The sequence below is a fragment of the Misgurnus anguillicaudatus genome, chromosome 25 (assembly GCF_027580225.2).
Source record: "Misgurnus anguillicaudatus chromosome 25, ASM2758022v2, whole genome shotgun sequence".
NCBI lineage: Eukaryota > Metazoa > Chordata > Actinopteri > Cypriniformes > Cobitidae > Misgurnus > Misgurnus anguillicaudatus.
The window spans coordinates 3,696,627-3,716,783 of record NC_073361.2 but is presented as its reverse complement, the minus strand read 5'-3'; the positions used below and the strand labels follow the sequence as shown (position 1 = coordinate 3,716,783).

At 36.2% G+C, this 20,157-nt stretch overlaps 1 long non-coding RNA gene across 1 annotated transcript; it reads left to right on the top strand.

Moving 5' to 3' along the window:
• Nucleotides 1-2,488: 2,488 nt before the first annotated feature.
• On the top strand, nt 2,489-5,109 carry LOC129454454 (uncharacterized). Its single transcript, XR_012368073.1, has 3 exons — nt 2,489-2,972; nt 3,374-3,422; nt 4,285-5,109. It is a non-coding gene; the product is annotated as an uncharacterized lncRNA (long non-coding RNA).
• The last annotated feature ends 15,048 nt before the right edge of the window (nt 5,110-20,157 follow it).

Here is a 20,157-nt window from a genome sequence, read left to right as displayed (position 1 = left end):
CACTGCTTGATGTATATATTGTCCCATCTTACAGAGTGTTAAAAAGTAACAATGAAGCAGAATTAAAAGCTCTGTTGTCCTCTTTCTCAACATCTCTGTCTGAAATATAAAATTGCATTTTACATCTTACTTGTAGAGTCATTTTCTTAACTTATGTTTAGATGTTGGCCGTTTCAGTTAAAGTCACCATTATTGTGATCAGTGGTTGTTTTAATTGGACTTTGACTCTTGACCGTTGGCTTGTTAGTGTTTTCTAACTGCTATATCTAAGTGTGTTTAAAACACTTGTTATAGCAAAGAAAAGGCAATAGTAATTGAATATTGCTGGTCGATACATAAACATTGTCAAACATAATCATTTAATGAACAGATTTATTAATAAAGTTTTCCCCCCCTCATCAGAAGCATAATTTTCTGTTAATAATGAAATACTACAGTGTAAGGTCCAGAACTCTCATAGCAGTTTATCAATCTACAGGATTTTGATAGTGTGCACATAAACATTAACCACTGCACAATGTAGATGCACAGACATCAAGAATCAGAGTATAAATCTCAACAATGGTGACAAAGATGGTAAAAAAGGTAATTATTTATTCATGCCCGAGTGCATTTTGGGAGTTCTGGATGAGCAGCATGAAGCTTTTCATTTTATTGTCACCATCATTGTGATTCATACTCTGATTCTTGATATTTGTGTCTACATTGTAGAGCAGTTAATTTTAAGTGTCAGTGTTTCAAAATTCTTCAGAAAGACAAACTGCTATAAGAAAGCTGGATCTCATACTATAGCATCACATTGTCAGAGAAAGATCCTTCTGATAAGTGTGCAAACATAAGTTTTTATATGATGATGTTTAGACTTTATTTACTGAACTGACCACCACCAAAGGATCGCATGCTGCCATAACAAACATGTCTTAAACACACAAAGTTATAGCAATCAAAAGACTGAACAAGGCAAGAGTCAAGAGTCAAGTTTAACTAAATCAAACACTGATCACAATAATGGTGACTTTAAATGAAACAAAATCTCAACCTAAAGTAAGAAAATTACTCTACAAGTAAGATGTAAAATGCAATTTTAGATTTCAGACAGAGATGGTGAGAGAGAGGATAACAGCGGTTTTAATTCTGCTTCATTCTTACTTTTTAACACTCTGTAAGATTGGGACAATATATACATCCAGCAGTGTTTATTTAACTCTGGGGATTTCTCTATGTGAGGGCTTCCTGGGGGCTAAGTGAGGGCTGCCCATGCAGGGCCAGCGCTAAGGGGCCAACGTTTCGCCAGTGAGCAAACCTGTGCAGGGCCCTTAGGCTATGCCCATACAGGCCCAACGTAAGCTTACTTGCAGGGCTGGTCCTCCATGAAGTTAAAAATGTTTATAAAGTGTCTAGATACAACTCTATTGACTTCCGCCCATAGTCTCTCAATCCTTTGGTTGTGTACTGAAACACCAGTAATGACACTTCGACTGTTTAATCCCCTTCTTTCCAACATAAAACGTGCAACATGTATATTTTCCATACCGTGATCACATCTGACCCTTAAAGGCAAACCAAAATTCTCTATACCTCCTAAAAATAATGACAAGACACTTGAGGCTCTGTTGTTAGATAAGCACCTTAAATATATAATAGTCCGGCTGAAACCATCAACACAGCCATGCAGGACCATCCGCCACCTAACCAGCTTGTGGTTGCTGTCAAAATGCCTGTTGAGAAATATACACTATATTACAGAATATATAGACTACTTGAAACTTGCAGATATTACAAAACATTTACAAGTGAACGTACCATAATTGGTTGGGGGCCTGAACATTATAGACCCTTCGGCGAATAGTATTACGACGTCTAAACCACCGCCCAATGGGATCCACTTGATGCAGGCTCTGTCGGACACGCCAACGTTGAACCCTTAAGCCACGCGATCTCAGACTACCAAGTACATATACTTCACCTGCATTTGGAGTGTTCTGTAGTATAGTAGTAACAATACTGTCTAAGTCTTGATTTGACAATACTGCATATCTTAATGGTCCAACTCCCAGAATCTGTCTGTGTCTGTATAGACCCTGGTGAAAAACAAATATACTTTATTGTATTTCAAGTATATTTAACGTTGCAATAGTACATTACAAATATACTTACAAAGGAATGTACTTTCTTTAAACATATTTAAAGTATGCTTACAACATATTTGCGCGTATTTTTTACAATTAAACTTTTAACATACTTCAAAATAATTATACTTTAGTATATTTTCTAAAAGTACACTTTAGAAAAATATACTTAAAGTTAAAGTTTTGTGCAATTTTTAAAGTATACTAAATTTAAACTTATTTTAAAATGTATTTTAGGTATACTTTATCGGTATGCTTAAAGTTATCATTATAATAATGCACTGACAGTATATTTCTAAAATACATTATTTAGTATTCTTTAGAAACAGTATATTTTAAGCACATGGGGTGTACAAATGTATATTATTTTATGGAGAAATAACGTGGGCTTAAAATTACGAGAGAGCAGTATGTTCTGTTACATTTTGTATTGTAGATGTATACATTTGTAATATACTATTAACATAATAAGGTACACTTTAACTTCACTATAGTCAAGCATTGGATAAACCAATGAACTGTGTTTTACCACAAAATAACCATGGTTTTGCTAATAATAATCAATACACCAAAAAAAAAACATGGTTACTAAACTTTTACCACAAAAAAAACATTCATTTTCGTAAGGGGAATATGAGTGTTTGTTTTTTTTTGTAGTTTTTGAGTCAATTGCATAGCGCTTTTAGCTGTACACATTAATTAACTTAAACAGTTTTCGTAAATGCATTTCAGAGAAAAGTGAATTCTGAGATTTGAATAATGCATCTGACGTGTGGGATGACGTCACGACGCACGTATTTTGATTTTTACCAGTCGTTCAAGACAGACGGATTCAGTCCCAAGGTACATTAAAATATCTTAAAATTAATATATTTGATTATCGTTTGACCATTCTGAAGTTTATCAGTAGACTATCATATTTCGAATGCAAAATGTTGTCAATAACGCGGTGTCTAACTCGCTATTAGTGATAAGCTGCTGTGTAGCTTAGCTTAGCTTATAGCTAATGTTAAAGGTTTGAAAGATAGCACTGTTAGCCTGTTATATCGAATTAGTACACCCGATTGTTTTCTTAAATATATGTATTGGTGTGTATGTATATGTTAATGAAAAAATGTAGCGTCAGAAAATCTGTTTTTTTAATGTAGCGTGAAAGTTAACCATTTATTGACTGTTTAGATGTTGTAAGGCTTTTACCTAACTTAACTGTATTTAGTATTAATGATGCTGCATTCTTTCCTCAGAAGCTAAAGTTTTTCAAAGACATTTGTAGGGAGGACTTTGCAGCTAATGGTAAGTCATTTTAAACTCATAAGATATAATAATTCATTCGTAGTAGTAAATCAAGCTTCAGTTTAGATAACGTTATATACATATTGAGGCGGTTTCCCGGACAGGGATTAGACTAGTCCTAGACTAAAATAAATGTAAGAGCTGTCCAAACTGAAAACAACTTGCACTGACATATCTTAAAATACACCAGTGTATTTTGTTTTGCCTCAAAATGCACACAGGTAATGTTTTTATTAAGGCATGTTTTTTGAAACTAGTTATATTTCTTAATTAAACTAAGGCCTAGTCCTGTTTTAAGCTAATCCCTTTACAGGAAACCACCAAATTGTCTGCTTGTTGCATTTTCTTTCTGACAAGTTTTACATTTAAATTTAATACAATAAAATCTTTGTTTAGGAGCTGAAGTATTTTATGTAAGGAGGATTTTGCAGCCCATATAGGCAAGTCATTATAATGAAAACTCTTAGGGGTGGTTTCCCGGACAGGGATTAGCTTTATCCAGGACTAGACCTTAGTTTAATTAGGATAGTTTTAACAAATTTGCCTTACTAAAAACATTACTTATGTGCATTACGATGTAAAACAAAGGGCACTGATGTATTTTAAGATGTGTCAGGGCAGGTTGTTTTCAGTTTGGACGGCTCTTGCATTTATTTTAGTCTAGGACTGGTCTAATTCCTGTCTGGGAAACCGCCCCTTAATATATATGATGACATTTTAGTCAAGCTCTAGTTTAGGTAAAAATATATCTGCTATACAATCTCTGCCAGTAAACTATAGATTTAATACAGTAAGTCTTAAATAAATGTAATTTTTTAATATTAAACACTTTTTAATTGAGCTTATTGTCTCTCTTTTTCAGATTTCCTAAGGCTGAACCAAAACCTGCCAGACTAAAGTTAATTTGGGAGAGAAAGATGTTGTAAACTTAATCATCTTGACATTCTTCAATGAGTAATTGTTCAATTTTTAGGCAAATACTGTACACTTTGAATGCTGTGAATAAAACTATATTTTAAATATATTTAAAATGAATTGTTTTTGACTGTTTTAATCAGCTTTTATTTATTTGGAAAAAAATATTTTGGTTATGTTACCAGCAAGTAATCTATTCCCAAAATAGCACTCTTTAAGTTAACTAATTATTAACGCACTTGAAGTATACTCATTACTAATCTAGCTGCAGGTATGTAAAAGTATACAAAATGTAATGTACTTGGCATATTCATTTTCACCAGGGCAGTTTTTAGAATTTTGGATTGGCCAAAAATATATAGAATGTATGCAAACAGTCTATTTAAGGTATACTGATTGTATGTTTGCAAGACACTCATAATACATTTGTAATGTACTCCTAACATAAATAAAACACACTCTAAATCCACTTATCAAGCATGAATTTAGCACAAAAACAGTCATGTACTTAAATTGTACTAAATACACTTAAAGTTGTTCCACTTTAGCACACAAAAGTACACTAAATACACTTAAAGTTGTACTTTGTTACAATTAATATACAACTAAAATATATTAAGTACAAAATTAATTGTTCCAAAATAGCACTCTTTAAATAAACTAATCAATAGCACACTTTAAGTATACTGGTCATTAGTGTGACTGCAAGTATACTTAAGTATATCAAAATTAAATATATTTAGCATACTATTTTTTCACCAGGGGAGTTCTTCGACTGATACCAAAACATGATGCAATTCTCTGCCATGTCATACCAATGGACACACAGTGAGAAATCTGTTCGGCAGCTATGCTGTATCGGGGCCGACCTGGATGTCCGGTCAAGGTTGTGGGGGGTGTCAAATTGTTGGTCCTTTCAGTTGATCTCTGCCTGGCTTCATGCTCATTGAGCAAGTTGTGAAAACAGCTATACAATGAACCTAATAGGTTACTGACATTCCTGTTATCATGATCATATCTGGACACGGCAAGAAGTGTAGACAGAGTTCGCGTATGATCATCTAACACTCTATAAAGCCTCTCCTGACCAAAAATGTCGGACTCTTCGCTTTGTATTAGTGACGCAATGCACTGCATAGCACTAGTAAAAAATCTTACAACATCTTCTTCATTACTTCTCACCTCAAAAAAATTTGTTTGGACTTGAAAAACAAACAGAATCAGATGAACATACATTGTAGTTGAAATAGGTTGATTCCAAGTCAGCAAAAGTACAAGTAGTCCTACTTCCTAGAGTGGATTCTTCTGTTTCTTTCGGATGAAAGGAAAGCCTTCCTTTTGTAAATACAACTGCTTACTGGACGATATGCTCAGTAGGCTCCCCGGATGGTCCGCTGATGTCAATATGTTGTTTAGTTCGCTTCTTTGCTAGTGAGCAAATATGATGTGGCGACTGGCGAAAGAACTGTTGTGTTTTTGTGCACCACTGCTTTTTTATTTGCTTTTTTACGTTTCCTTATCTTCGATTTTATTGTTGTTGCCAACCAGCTTAGAGATGCACTACTGCCACCAACTGGACTGGAGTGGGAACTTTAACCACCTTCCGTTTCAACTGAAATGTGCTTCCGTTTCAACTGAAATGCTTTTATACAACATACTAAAATGCTTTCACACAACACACTAAAATGCTTTCATACAACACACTAAAATGCTTTCATACAACATACTAAAATGCTTTCATACAACACACTAAAATGCTTTCATACAACATACTAAAATGCTTTCATACAACATACTAAAATGCTTTCCAGTTGTGTGTGTGTGAGAGAGAGCATAATATTTTCAGTTGTGTGAGTGAGAGGTTTCAGTTGTGTGTATAAAAGTGTTTCAGTTATGTGTGTGAAAGCATTTCAGTTGTGTGTATAAAAGTGTTTCAGTTGTGTGTATAAGAGTGTTTCAGTTGTGTGTGTGAAAGCATTTCAGTTGTGTGTATAAGAGTGTTTCAGTTGTGTGTATTAGAGTGTTTCAGTTGTGTGAGTGAGAGCGTTTCAGTTGTGTGTATAAGAGTGTTTTAGTTGTGTGTGTGAAAGAATTTCAGTTGTGTGTGTGAAAGCGTTTCAGTTGTGTGTATAAGAGTGTTTCAGTTGTGTGAGTGAGAGTGTTTCAGTTGTGTGTATAAAAGTGTTTCAGTTGTGTGTGTGAAAGCATTTCAGGTGTGTGTATAAGAGCGTTTCAGTTGTGTGTATAAGAGTGTTTCAGTTGTGTGAGAGAGAGCGTTTCAGTTGTGTGTATAAAAGTGTTTCAGTTGTGTGTATAAGAGTGTTTCAGTTGTGTGTGTGAAAGCATTTCAGTTGTGTGTATAAGAGTGTTTCAGGTGTGTGTATAAGAGCGTTTCAGTTGTGTGTATAAGAGTGTTTCAGTTGTGTGTGTGAAAGCATTTCAGTTGTGTGTGTGAAAGCATTTCAGTTGTGTGTATAAGAGTGTTTCAGTTGTGTGAGTGAGAGTGTTTCAGTTGTCTGTGTGTGAGCTAAATATTTTCAATTGTATGTATGAGAGCGTTTCAGTTGTATGTGTGAGAGTGTTTCAGTTGTGTATGTGAGAGCGTTTCAGTTGTGTGTGTGTGAGCGTAATGTTTTCAATTGTATGTGTGAGAGCATTTCAGTTGTATGTATGAGTGTAATATTTTCAGTTGTATGTGTGAGAGCGTTTCAGTTGTGTTTGTAAAAGCATTTCACTTGTATGTGTGTGAGCATTTCATTATAGTATGTGAATGAATTTGGTTTCATATGTGTATGTGAGAGAAAAAGTACATGTATATGCATGGTAATTCTGAAAAATGTCCCTAGGGGCACCTCATAGAATTGGGCTTATGTGGTCGTACTTTTTAGATCGAGTAAGTACCCTTGCGGAAGCGTTTTGAACTAGCTGAAGCTTGTTTACTTGATTTGCATGGCATCCCCCGAGTAGCGAGTTACAATAGTCTATTCTAGAGGTCATAAAAGCATGGATAAGCTTCTCTGCGTCAGATGTAGACAATATATGGCGTATTTTCGAGATATTTCTAAGATGGAAGAATGCTGTGCGGCAGACGTTGGCGATATGACTATCGAAGGATAAGTTGCTGTCGAACATCACACCTAAGTGCCTTTTTGAGTGCTGCGGTGTGATGGTCATACCATGGAGCTGCCGGTTTTTCTTTGATTCTCTTTTTTCGAATGGGAGCAACAGCATCCAATGTGTTAGAACAGACATTGTTTAGGTTTTCTATTACAATATCTAGATCGTCACAGTTATCTGCTACATGTTTAATTTGGGACAGGTCTGGAAGAGTGCTAATAAAGCTATCTTTAGTGGTGGAAATTATTGTTCTGGCTAATCTGTAGCATGTTGTGGATTCAGTGATCCTATCTAGAGGTACAGTGTATGACACAAGGTAATGGTCAGAAACTGCATCACTCTGAGGTGATATTTTGATGTCATTAACATCCAGTCGTGAAGAGACAGTAATCTGCTGTAAGTTTCATCCCTCAGGTATAGGCGGGGAGGGGACCAGAGCATATTACATTGTCTGACATTGTTTTAGCAATTTCACATATCTCTTTAATATTATCTTTGGTGATCTCCGACTGGCGGAGTCTGGTGTCATTCGTGCCAGCGTGAATAACAATTTTAGAAAACTTACGCTTAGCATTAGCCAGCACTTTAAGTTTTGATCTAATGTCTGAAGACCTGTCTCCCGGTATACAATCGACTATGGTGGCTGGTGCCTCAATGTTCGCGTTTCTAAGTATCGAATCTCCAATAACCAAGGCACTATTAACAGACGTCTCAGTCGGTTTATTGCTTAGAATATCGAACCTGTTAGAAATTACCAGGGGGGTCTTGGGTGGGCACCGGATACGACTGTGCCGCCTGACAGTCACCCAGTTAGTCGGCCGCCTTGACTCAGATGACGGAACCGAGCTATGTGTATTATGTTTAATTGTCACAAACAGCAGCTTTTTATGTAACTTCAAAGGGTTTTCTTTAAAATGATATAAAGCAATTGCATTTATTCCACTGTATGTGGTTATGGGAGCACTTCAAATGTTTTTTGGCAGAAATTTAACTCCATAAGCGTATTATTCCTCCCATCAGTTGGAGTAAAATAACTTTTGCATAGAATATGATAGAGAAAAAAATCTTTTTTCCTCTGTAAGCTGGCAATTGCTGGAATCAAACAAAACTGTCTGCAGGGAGCTGAGGCACTCAGGGCCAGAGTTATACACTTTTAAATAAAAACTTTAGAAAAAAAACATCAAAAAGCGCCTATTTATTTTTGTGTTTATTAGAGGACTGACATCACATACAACCATGTTTAGCACTTTCAACAGTGTTTTATGTAATTTCAAAGGGTTTCCTGTAAAATGATACCAAACATTTGTATGTAAACCTCTGCATGTGGGTATGGGAAGCTTTTGAAATTGGGTAGGCCAAATCCAGGCGAAAATCCCCGAAATAGCTTCAGGGTGGAAGAAGTTAATACTAGGCGCACCCGAAACAGTGTTTGTAGCATTAGGGTTATTAGCGTTTGTAGCATTAGCGGTATTAACGTTTGTAGCATTAGCGGTATTAGCGTTTGTAGCATTAGCGGCATTAGCGTTTGTAGCATTAGCGGTATTAGCGTTTGTAGCATTAGCGGTATTGCTGTCATCAACTAGCGTTTGGATGCGCACTTCTAGTTCTGCAATCTTATCCGTCAGATTTACTACTTCAATACACTTAGCACAAGTAAACCCCTCATGGAAGAAGCTAAACTGTACATGTGGCAAGTAATGCAGGTTACAATAACAACCGGAGTCTTACCGCTTTCATGTTGGGTGATGGCGTCTTCGGTCACCTGGACGCGGTCCGTGAAGCTACATCGCGAGGGAAGCTCGCTCGCAGCACGCCCCGATCACCTGCGGACGTCTGTAGCCAGGGTGATGTGAGGCACGCTGAATCTGCGAAGGCCGGGCAGCAGCTCCTCCACGGCTTCCCGATCGCTTTCATTCTGGGCGATGGCGTCTCCGTTCCCTCGAGCGCGGCCCGTGAAGCTGCACCGCGTAGGGTGTTCGCTTTTTGCATGCCTCGGTCGCTTGTGGACGTCTAGAGCCTGGGTGAACTGGGCGCTGTACGTCGCGTAGGATCTGCGATAACCGGGTATCAACTGCTCCACAGCTTCCCGCTCAGGTGAGGACAGGTCTGAATAGCATACATTGGATGAGTCCGCCATTAGATCGGCAAATGGTAACTCCACCTCTTCACTCTGTGGGAGAGTTTCGCTGCATATATCTCCTCAAGATTGAGAATCGCAACCCAATCCTCGTCGAGCAACACGTCCACTGAGGTAAATGTCCTCAAAACACTGGTTATTTATGATTCAGTTATATGAATTATATAATAACAGTTTATATATTATATATAACAGTTTTATCTCAAAGTAATGGCAGTGCTAAAGGCCAATGTATCGTTTCTGAGGCTGTTAGATTTTTCTTTACACTATCTTGTTGATTTGAAATCTTCTATTGTTTTGTTTCTGATGTGAATTTAAAGCACAAATTGCTTGCCGTTGACTTAGTTAGCCACTATGCATTGGTTTTGTCATCATGTTTGGTGAGATATCTAACGTGATTTTCGTGGGGCTTAAATAAATTTTTTTTGACTCTGCTTGTTCTGCCATTGCAGGCATAATTCATTATGCAAGCTAGCTGGCTTTTTGCCTCGTTATTATACGTAAACATGCCTTATAACGTAAGGAAACGATCATTTGACCTTTATTAGTTTTATTTTTTGCAGCAACCATGTCTGTGTTCTTAAAGAAAGTCTGTCAGGTACAACAACAATGAAACAATGAACTTGAAAATCAACCATTCTGATGACTGCGTCCACATCCGAGTCACCAACTCTGAAACTCCACCTCAGACAACAACACAGTCATAAATTCACAAACACAAATACACTCAGTAATTTGTTAAAATAGTTAGGTTTCAGTACATTTGAGTAGGCCTGTTTTATTAAAACTCGATAGCTGTAATCAGGCCAGCTGACAGTCTTGCCTGGGCCCGGGACAAGATAATCTTAGAGGGCCCCCCACCCCTTACTTTTTACTGGTAACAAGACATTTGGCATTATCCGATTCAGGACCCACGAATATTGCATATTATACATTGTATAAAACATTTAGTTAAAGGTGCAGTGTGTAATTTTTTGAAGGATCTCTTGACAGAAATGCAAAATAATATACAAAACTATATTATCAGGGGTGTATAAAGACCTTTTTATAATGAACCGGCTACTGTAACTTCTCTATGCGTTTCAAAAGCGAGGGGTGAGTGGATTGAGCCGTTGGTTGCAATTTGCAACCTCATCACTAGATGCTTCTAAAATTTACACACTGCACCTTTAAATGTAGTATCACTGAAAAAAATTATTCATTGAATTTAATCAATTTTTTAAGGTAAGTGGTTGCAATCAATTATTTAAGCTACATTTAAACAAAAAAGATTAGTAAAGTAAAATAAAATATAAAACTTTTGTTTAAATGTAGCTTAAATAAATTGATTGCAACCACTTACCTTAAAAAAACTGATTAAATTCAATGAATATTTTTTCAGTGTACTGACACTGTATACTGACACAAAATATCATAATCACGTATGAATTATGAACAGACTATTGGAAATATCAGTAAAACAACTTCAGCTAATATTATGCCGTGTTTGGACTAAAAATTGAATAAATATTACTCCTCTCTTAAGAAATTTGATGTAAACATATAAACTCAATCAATATTTCTCCAAACATGCACGCCTTTGAACCAAAAGCCCAGAGGGATATTATTTTGTAAAGAGCTTTCATGATGAGCATGCATTACATTTTTCTCAATGAATGCGATTGAGGGTAGAGCCCTGCATTTCAGCCCAAGCCCGACCCGGCCTTTTTACACCCCTCAGGTCGGGTTTCGGCCAATTTTAACCTCACAGCTGATACGCGGGCGGACCTTGAGCTTATTTAGGCTTCTCCGTCTTTTTATATTTTTAAATTTAATTAAAATAACATTTTGACAGACGATGATGGCAAAACAAACGTAGTAAGACTTTTAACCTATAGCACGAGTCCGCTATAAGCACAGCCAGCCACACATTTACAATGCAGCTGTTGCGTATTTAACAGCAGGACCGCAGCGCACCGGGAAAAAATATTAATGGAGGACTAAAACCTTGGATACTGCGCATAATCTATGCAAACAGCATCCAAGACATAATCTATATATGCAAAGCGAAGTTGTAAGATAAGGCAGGTTGCATGTTTATTCGGTTTCATGTTTAGCCTATTTCGTTTCGTTTTGTAGCTATAGCCCTTTTCATTTTTTTATTTCTGCAACCGTTGCAGCTGCGAGCAGCAGAGCTACCGGCCTCCGCTTTTTAAAAATAGTGTGTGTTTATAATAAACGTTTAAACTAACACTGTGATATGCTGAAAATATATATTTTATATAGTTGTTATTATAGACAAGTGAAGTGATGATTTGAGAGTTCAATTCATCAAACATGTCGTCAACTTGCTGTCGGCTGCTAACCGCTTGTTGGAACAAACAAAAATACTCTAAAATGTAAATAAAAAAAGAAATATAACTATTTTGCTATTTAAAACAAATCTGAACTGCTTTAATTGCTGCAAGAGTAGTACAGCTGTATAAGGAATCTGTGCAAGGAGTTATTTTTTGCTATTTCTGCGGATTTCTTTTGCAAAATCTATGCGGAATTTTGCAGAATAATTAAACATGTTTTAAGCACATTAAGCACATTCATTTGAGAGAATGTGCGCTGTGAATATTACAAAACAATAAAATATTTTATAATTACATTTTATTAAAGGATTACCCTGAATTAAACTGGACCAACATGAACCAACAGGTAATGGACAATGTGCTGTCAGACCATAGAGTTTTATATAAATTACATATTTTACTGTCTACAGTGTAACAGTAAAAAGAAAAGGCTTCTCATGAATGTAGCCTATATCAAGATAATTTAATCTGTTTAACAACACAATTTATCTTGTAAACGGATTTGAAATAATAAATAATTGTCGCGTCACTTAGCAATAGAGATTTCATTATCTTCTCGGCGGTAAGTTTTATTTCAAATTCAAGTTTTGCATATTAAATATGAAATAGTTTGTGCTTTCTCTCATAAAAACCACACAGCAAACAGCACAGACTTCTAAACACACGCGATGCAGTGACGAGTGACTATATCTGCGGTCACTGATTCCTGACGGGGAGAATTAAGAATTCTATTTTCCTCTATAAGGCCTAGGTTTTCTTCTTTTCTTTTATTTTCTGAGCACCGGACTTGTGCTGAGCCTGACCGGACATTTTGAGCGTACTGAACTTCAAATCAAATGAATCAAATATTTTCTTTATTGTTTAACAATTATTCCAATTATTAACAATTACAGTTCTGGGCCCCCCTTTGGGCCCCCCCCACCCTGGGCCCGGGACAACAGACCCGTTTGTCCCCCCCTGTCGGCGGGCGTGGCTGTAATGCTTCTGTGCAGAAGGAAGCCTGTGAGCCACGAAGGTAAGTTTGCGAGCAGATTAGATTAATTTCCACTTATTAGACAGCATAGTCAGCTCATCGTGTTTTGTATTGCATCACTTATAGTTCTTAAACCTTTTAAATAAAGTTTAGGAAGATGCAGTGTTGTATAAAGTACTAGAAAGCAGTACTTGAGTAAAAGTACAAGTATTGTACTAGGAAAAGACTTTGGTAGAAGTGAAAGTTGTCTTTTAAAATATGACTTAAGTAAATATCTTAAAGTATCTGATATATACTGTACTTAAGTATCAAAAGTAATTTTCTGATATTTAATGTACTTAAGTATTTGAAGCAAAAGTAAAAAGTTTTTTTTTTAAAGCAAGCGGTTAGAACTTTGATTGTGAACTTTATTGTGGCTTTCTTATAGTAAAGCATATTCAGGGTTCCCATTATCTTCTTAATCTCAATCATCAAATAAAAATCTGTCTTTTCCAGGACTTTTCAGGCACAATTCTCTAAAGTTCAAAGAGCAAACAGCATATTTTTAGAGCTGACATCAAATAAAAAAGCAGAAATTTCACTTTTGTATGAACTTCAGGTAAAAATGAAAAATACATTATAACTTATTTCTTTCAAAACATGAGCATATTTTTGAAAAAAAGTGGAGTATCCCTTTAAGTTAGCTGCTCTACTAAGAAAAAAATGCCAACTCGTTGTGTGGTAATGAAAGCACTGTGACTTTGATCAACAATGCAAGCGTACATTCACAATGTATAACATTAGCACAACATTATCCTATAGCCACTGAGTTTTAAGTTAATTAACATAAAAGGAAATCTCAAGTTTGACAAAACGTATGATGCTTTTGAAGACGTGAATACAGCGGTGTAATGTTAACGTTGACGTTTATTAAACATGCGCCTGGCCATCACATTAGACAGATAATTATCTGATACGGCTTATGATAACTAATGTTTAATCACATTGACATTGTGGCTTTACTTAATAACTATTATTTTAACGTACCTTGATGTGATTCTTCAGGTTGGACGGGGAGTTTTTAAATGACAAAATGTAAGTGATTTTCGCAAGGCATAAGAGGCACTTTATTCGGTAATCGGTAATCTTTAATTCCAATGTACAAAAACATTTCTTACAAATACGGCCACGGATGTATAACGTTAGCTTTCTCACCCTGTCCATCGTCGGGGTGGTCGATTACGATAACGGGAGGTCCTCCAGTAGGTGCTTTCGTTGCAGTTACAGTTGTGCTTCCTCATCCTTTGGCAACACTACGCTAAAATAGAGTGTGCGTGAAATAGAGTGTGCGGAGCGTGCGTAAATCAATCTAGAAGCACTGATTCGCCAAAACCTCCTTTATTGAGGTCGCACACATTTCTTCTGATTTTATTTTGTTGTAACGAGTAACGAATATGCTTAGTGAAAATATATCGGAGTAAAAGTATACATTTTATCTAGAAAATGTAGTGGAGTAAAAGTGAAAGTTGACATAAATTTAAATAGCGAAGTAAAGTACAGATACGTGAAATTTCTACTTAAGTACAGTAACGAAGTATTTTTACTTCGTTACATTACAACACTGGGAAGATGTATGTAACTACAGTTGGCTTTGGTTAACTATTGAAGCCTCATCTCTTGTCAAAAGGCTCTACGTGAACGCAGTATTTGTTGAACACTGCTGGTAGCAGCGACGTCTGTGTCCGTACCATTCTTATCAATGACAGCATAATCTTGTATCTCCCTGCTCCAAAGTCATAAAACTCGTATCTCCGATAAAGCATGACTTTGGTAAAATGTTGTGTTAATGTTGGTACACAACAGTATATGATAGCAATATAAGGCATAATAACAACTTTAACGATACAATGTTTAATAACTCAAAAAATACAGCGTTTTTTTATTTCCTGAAAAATAATGCTTTTGGAGATACGAGGATTCTGCCTGACTGCGACGATATCTGAATCTGTCTTAATACAAACATATTGCGTACCTACCTTACCAAAATAAACAGTGCAATGACCCTTTCAGACCTTTTGCCTCCTGCAGCCGTTTGCATCTCGTGATGGTAAAGCAGTAAAGTTACCGATGTAAATTTGGGGTTTTGCTATTTGCTGATCCAGGCAGTTTTGCTGTTGTTGTTATAAAACATGTCTTTCATTTTGTTGCTCCTGTGCAGATTGTCAATTCAGCAGAAAAGTTTGCCATTCTCCCTCTGTTTACAGACGGGAGGTGAGGGCACTTGAAAGCGCTGATGACATATGGTGTCTGCGTGAAGCAGCGCCGCGGTGGCATTCAAATTACGCTTACCGAGATCTATGAATGGTTGGCATAAATGTTTCTGGATCAAATGAGATACCCTGCCTTTAATCTAAAAGAATATACTGCATTTCATGCATAGGGAAGCTTTGACTTTTGGTACTTTTAAAAATGTAAGTTAGGAGTGAACCAGCATAAGGCTGAATATATCAAGAGGATCTACAGTGGACAATGAAGACCCGCTGGTTTCTCATTTTCGTCAGGCTCATGCGTCTCTTATCAAGCTATTTTAAAGGCTCAGCAGTTTTTGACCGTAATATTGATGAGAAATCACATCAGTGTGTCATCACTACTGTAATGCTGATGGATCACAGTGGGAATGTGGGGAGGAGGGGTTAAATTATACATGCAACAGTGGAAGATGGATGACTACGTCCCTCTTTATGTTGATTCCAGCCTTGCCACAAAAAAAGCATACTGATGAGAGAAATTAGAGGTCTTCTGTTTATATATTATATGTGTATTGCCTGTCTTTCATATTTTTAAATTTAAATTTGATAATTGCCTTGATACAATGATGATGTTCATGACTTTATTATCTTAATCTTTTATCTGTTCAAATATTTTGCACTACCATTCAATCAATTTATTGTTTAATTCTTCTTCAGTACTTCTGAATCATCACACTAAAGTCATATTTTTGATTTCCTTTCTGAGGTTACATTTTTTTCTGCTGTTCTGGTAGAAATTTTCTGTCCTGTGATTTCTCATTTTCATATATAAACAATTTTGCAAAACCCAGTTTTTCTCTTTAACTGCTTGAAGTAATGGAAATAACCACGCCCGCCGACAGGGGGGGACAAACGGGTCTGTTGTCCCGGGCCCAGGGTGGGGGGGGCCCAAAGGGGGGCCCAGAACTGTAATTGTTAATAATTGGAATAATTGTTAAACAATAAAGAAAATATTTGATTCATTTGATTTGAAGTTCAGTACGCTCAAAATGTCCGGTCAGGCTCAGCACAAGTCCGGTGCTCAGAAAATAAAAGAAAAGAAGAAAACATAGGCCTTATAGAGGAAAATAGAATTCTTAATTCTCCCCGTCAGGAATCAGTGACCGCAGATATAGTCACTCGTCACTGCATCGCGTGTGTTTAGAAGTCTGTGCTGTTTGCTGTGTGGTTTTTATGAGAGAAAGCACAAACTATTTCATATTTAATATGCAAAACTTGAATTTGAAATAAAACTTACCGCCGAGAAGATAATGAAATCTCTATTGCTAAGTGACGCGACAATTATTTATTATTTCAAATCCGTTTACAAGATAAATTGTGTTGTTAAACAGATGAAATTATCTTGATATAGGCTACATTCATGAGAAGCCTTTTCTTTTTACTGTTACACTGTAGACAGTAAAATATGTAATTTATATAAAACTCTATGGTCTGACAGCACATTGTCCATTACCTGTTGGTTCATGTTGGTCCAGTTTAATTCAGGGTAATCCTTTAATAAAATGTAATTATAAAATATTTTATTGTTTTGTAATATTCACAGCGCACATTCTCTCAAATGAATGTGCTTAATGTGCTTAAAACATGTTTAATTATTCTGCAAAATTCCGCATAGATTTTGCAAAAGAAATCCGCAGAAATAGCAAAAAATAACTCCTTGCACAGATTCCTTATACAGCTGTACTACTCTTGCAGCAATTAAAGCAGTTCAGATTTGTTTTAAATAGCAAAATAGTTATATTTCTTTTTTTATTTACATTTTAGAGTATTTTTGTTTGTTCCAACAAGCGGTTAGCAGCCGACAGCAAGTTGACGACATGTTTGATGAATTGAACTCTCAAATCATCACTTCACTTGTCTATAATAACAACTATATAAAATATATATTTTCAGCATATCACAGTGTTAGTTTAAACGTTTATTATCTACACACACTATTTTTTAAAAGCGGAGGCAGGTTGCTCTGCTGCTCGCAGCTGCAACGGGGGCAGAAATATAAAAATGAAAAGGGCTATAGCTACAAAACGAAACGAAATAAACATGAAACCGAATAAACATGCAACCTGCCTTATCTTACAACTTCGCTATGCATATATAGATTATGTATTGGTTGCTGTTTGCATAGATTATGCGCAGTATCCAAGGTTTTAGTCCTCCATTAATATTTTTTCCCGGTGCGCTGCGGTACTGCTGTTAAATACGCAACAGCTGCATTGTAAATGTGTGGCTGGCTGTGCTTATTGCGGACTCGTGCTATAGGTTAAAAGTCTTACTACGTTTGTTTTGCAATCATCGTCTGTCAAAATGTTATTTTAATTAAATTTAAAAATATAAAAAGACGGAGAAGCCTAAATAAGCTCAAGGTCCGCCCGCGTATCAGCTGTGAGGTTAAAATTGGCCGAAACCCGACCTGAGGGGTGTAAAAAGGCCGGGTCGGGCTTGGGCTGAAATGCAGGGCTCTACCCTCAATCGCATTCATTGAGAAAAATGTAATGCATGCTCATCATGAAAGCTCTTTACAAAATAATATCCCTCTGGGCTTTTGGTTCAAAGGCGTGCATGTTTGGAGAAATATTGATTGAGTTTATATGTTTACATCAAATTTCTTAAGAGAGGAGTAATATTTATTCAATTTTTAGTCCAAACACGGCATAATATTAGCTGAAGTTGTTTTACTGATATTTCCAATAGTCTGTTCATAATTCATACGTGATTATGATATTTTGTGTCAGTATACAGTGTCAGTACACTGAAAAAATATTCATTGAATTTAATCAGTTTTTTTAAGGTAAGTGGTTGCAATCAATTTATTTAAGCTACATTTAAACAAAAGTTTTATATTTTATTTTACTTTACTAATCTTTTTTGTTTAAATGTAGCTTAAATAATTGATTGCAACCACTTACCTTAAAAAATTGATTAAATTCAATGAATAATTTTTTTCAGTGATACTACATTTAAAGGTGCAGTGTGTAAATTTTAGAAGCATCTAGTGATGAGGTTGCAAATTGCAACCAACGGCTCAATCCACTCACCCCTCGCTTTTGAAACGCATAGAGAAGTTACAGTAGCCGGTTCATTATAAAAAGGTCTTTATACACCCCTGATAATATAGTTTTGTATATTATTTTGCATTTCTGTCAAGAGATCCTTCAAAAAATTACACACTGCACCTTTAACTAAATGTTTTATACAATGTATAATATGCAATATTCGTGGGTCCTGAATCGAATAATGCCAAATGTCTTGTTACCAGTAAAAAGTAAGGGGTGGGGGGCCCTCTAAGATTATCTTGTCCCGGGCCCAGGCAAGACTGTCAGCTGGCCTGGAAATAACAATTCAGGTCAGCAATTCTTTGTCAAAAAAAAAAACTTCTTAAAGGTCACATCATTTAAAGACTATTAAACCTCTGGGTTCTGTCCTAGGCCCCTCATTTTTACAATTATACGGCATCTCTTAAATATATCCTCGCACAAGGGTTTTTCTACCACTGCAGATGAAATGCAGTTCTACTTCTAGTTCCAGTCTTTGCCTATACACATGTCTGGATGCAACACCCGCTCATCCTACCAAAACAGTTATGCTTTATAGCTTACTCAAAACTGGTTCAAGCTTAGCATTATGAATAAATGGTATATTTATGGGAATTATAAAATCATAGGTGCAAAATATTTAATTAATGAAATTATTTCAGTTGATTATTTTCTAGAGATTAATTTCATTGATAGGTTTTAAAAATAGATTATGTTTAAGTTGGAGGTGGTGATTGGTGTAAAGCCACAGCCACACAAACATTGCATTTAGTAAACAGATTCCCATGCTATGCGTCACTTAACAGTAACCATTACATTTTAACCAGAGGTGGAAAAAGTAATAAAATACTGTACTCAAGTAAAAGTAAAGTTACTTTAATAATATTTTACTTAAGTAAAAGTAAAGTTACTTGTCTAAAAATCTACTCAAGTAAAAGTAAAAAGTAACTCATTTTAACTTTACTAAAAGTTACTTTTTTACAGCGGGGAGAGGTGGAGATTTCTAGTATAGTTCAAAAACGACAAGGAAATATAAATCTCAAACTAGTTGTTTTAATTAACATCTTTACAATTAAATTGCAATAACAAAAAGTTAATAAAATAAAAAGCTTTTTTAAAGTAAGAAACATTTATGGAAATGTTTAATGATTTTTATATGTGAGTTATGCACTTTTGAAGATGGTCAGCAGCTAGTAAATAAAATCACTATAGGGCTTGTTCGCAAACACCGGAAGTCGCTAACCGCGGCCATCTTGTTGACATGACATCTGTCCTGCCCCTAGCCGCACGTCAAGCGTGCCGCACAAGCCCTGGAAAGTGAAGCCAAAACGTCTCGATCGCCCCCCAGTGACCGGTCCCAGTATAGGTCATAAAGCCCGCCTCCCCATGTTATTCACTGGGACTTGAGACCAACTAACAAAATTAATTACACTTCAATTATATTTTTTCCGACGTTGGTTTCTTTATTTTTCTGTAGTTTTTATCACGCTGATGTAAATTCATTTGATTGTTTTTAAAATAGGTTTGTGTTTATTTAGTTTTTTAATAATATAAAAACGGTGGTGTCACGTCATGATTGACAGCTGTGATATCGTGTGATATGCGCATTCTACGAGAGAGAGGGCGGGGTTTTGACTTCGCGCCTTCCCTTCCTGCTCACTACTGCGCATGACTGGTCCCGAAATCGCTATTGCGCAGACTCAAGACCCAAGATGTCAGCGCCATATCGGGCAACTGGCGGCTTCACTTTTTACCAATGGAGGAGAGCGAACAGGCGTCGTCCATATTTTTTACAGTCTATGCCGCACGTAGATTTAAGTTGAGGGGAGCAGTAGCCTAATGGCTTCATCTCGTCTGTATTAAGAAAAGATGAGCTTGATTATTGTGGAACCATATCAAATAGACCCAATAGCCTTAAGTAAAGATCCGTCCTTATT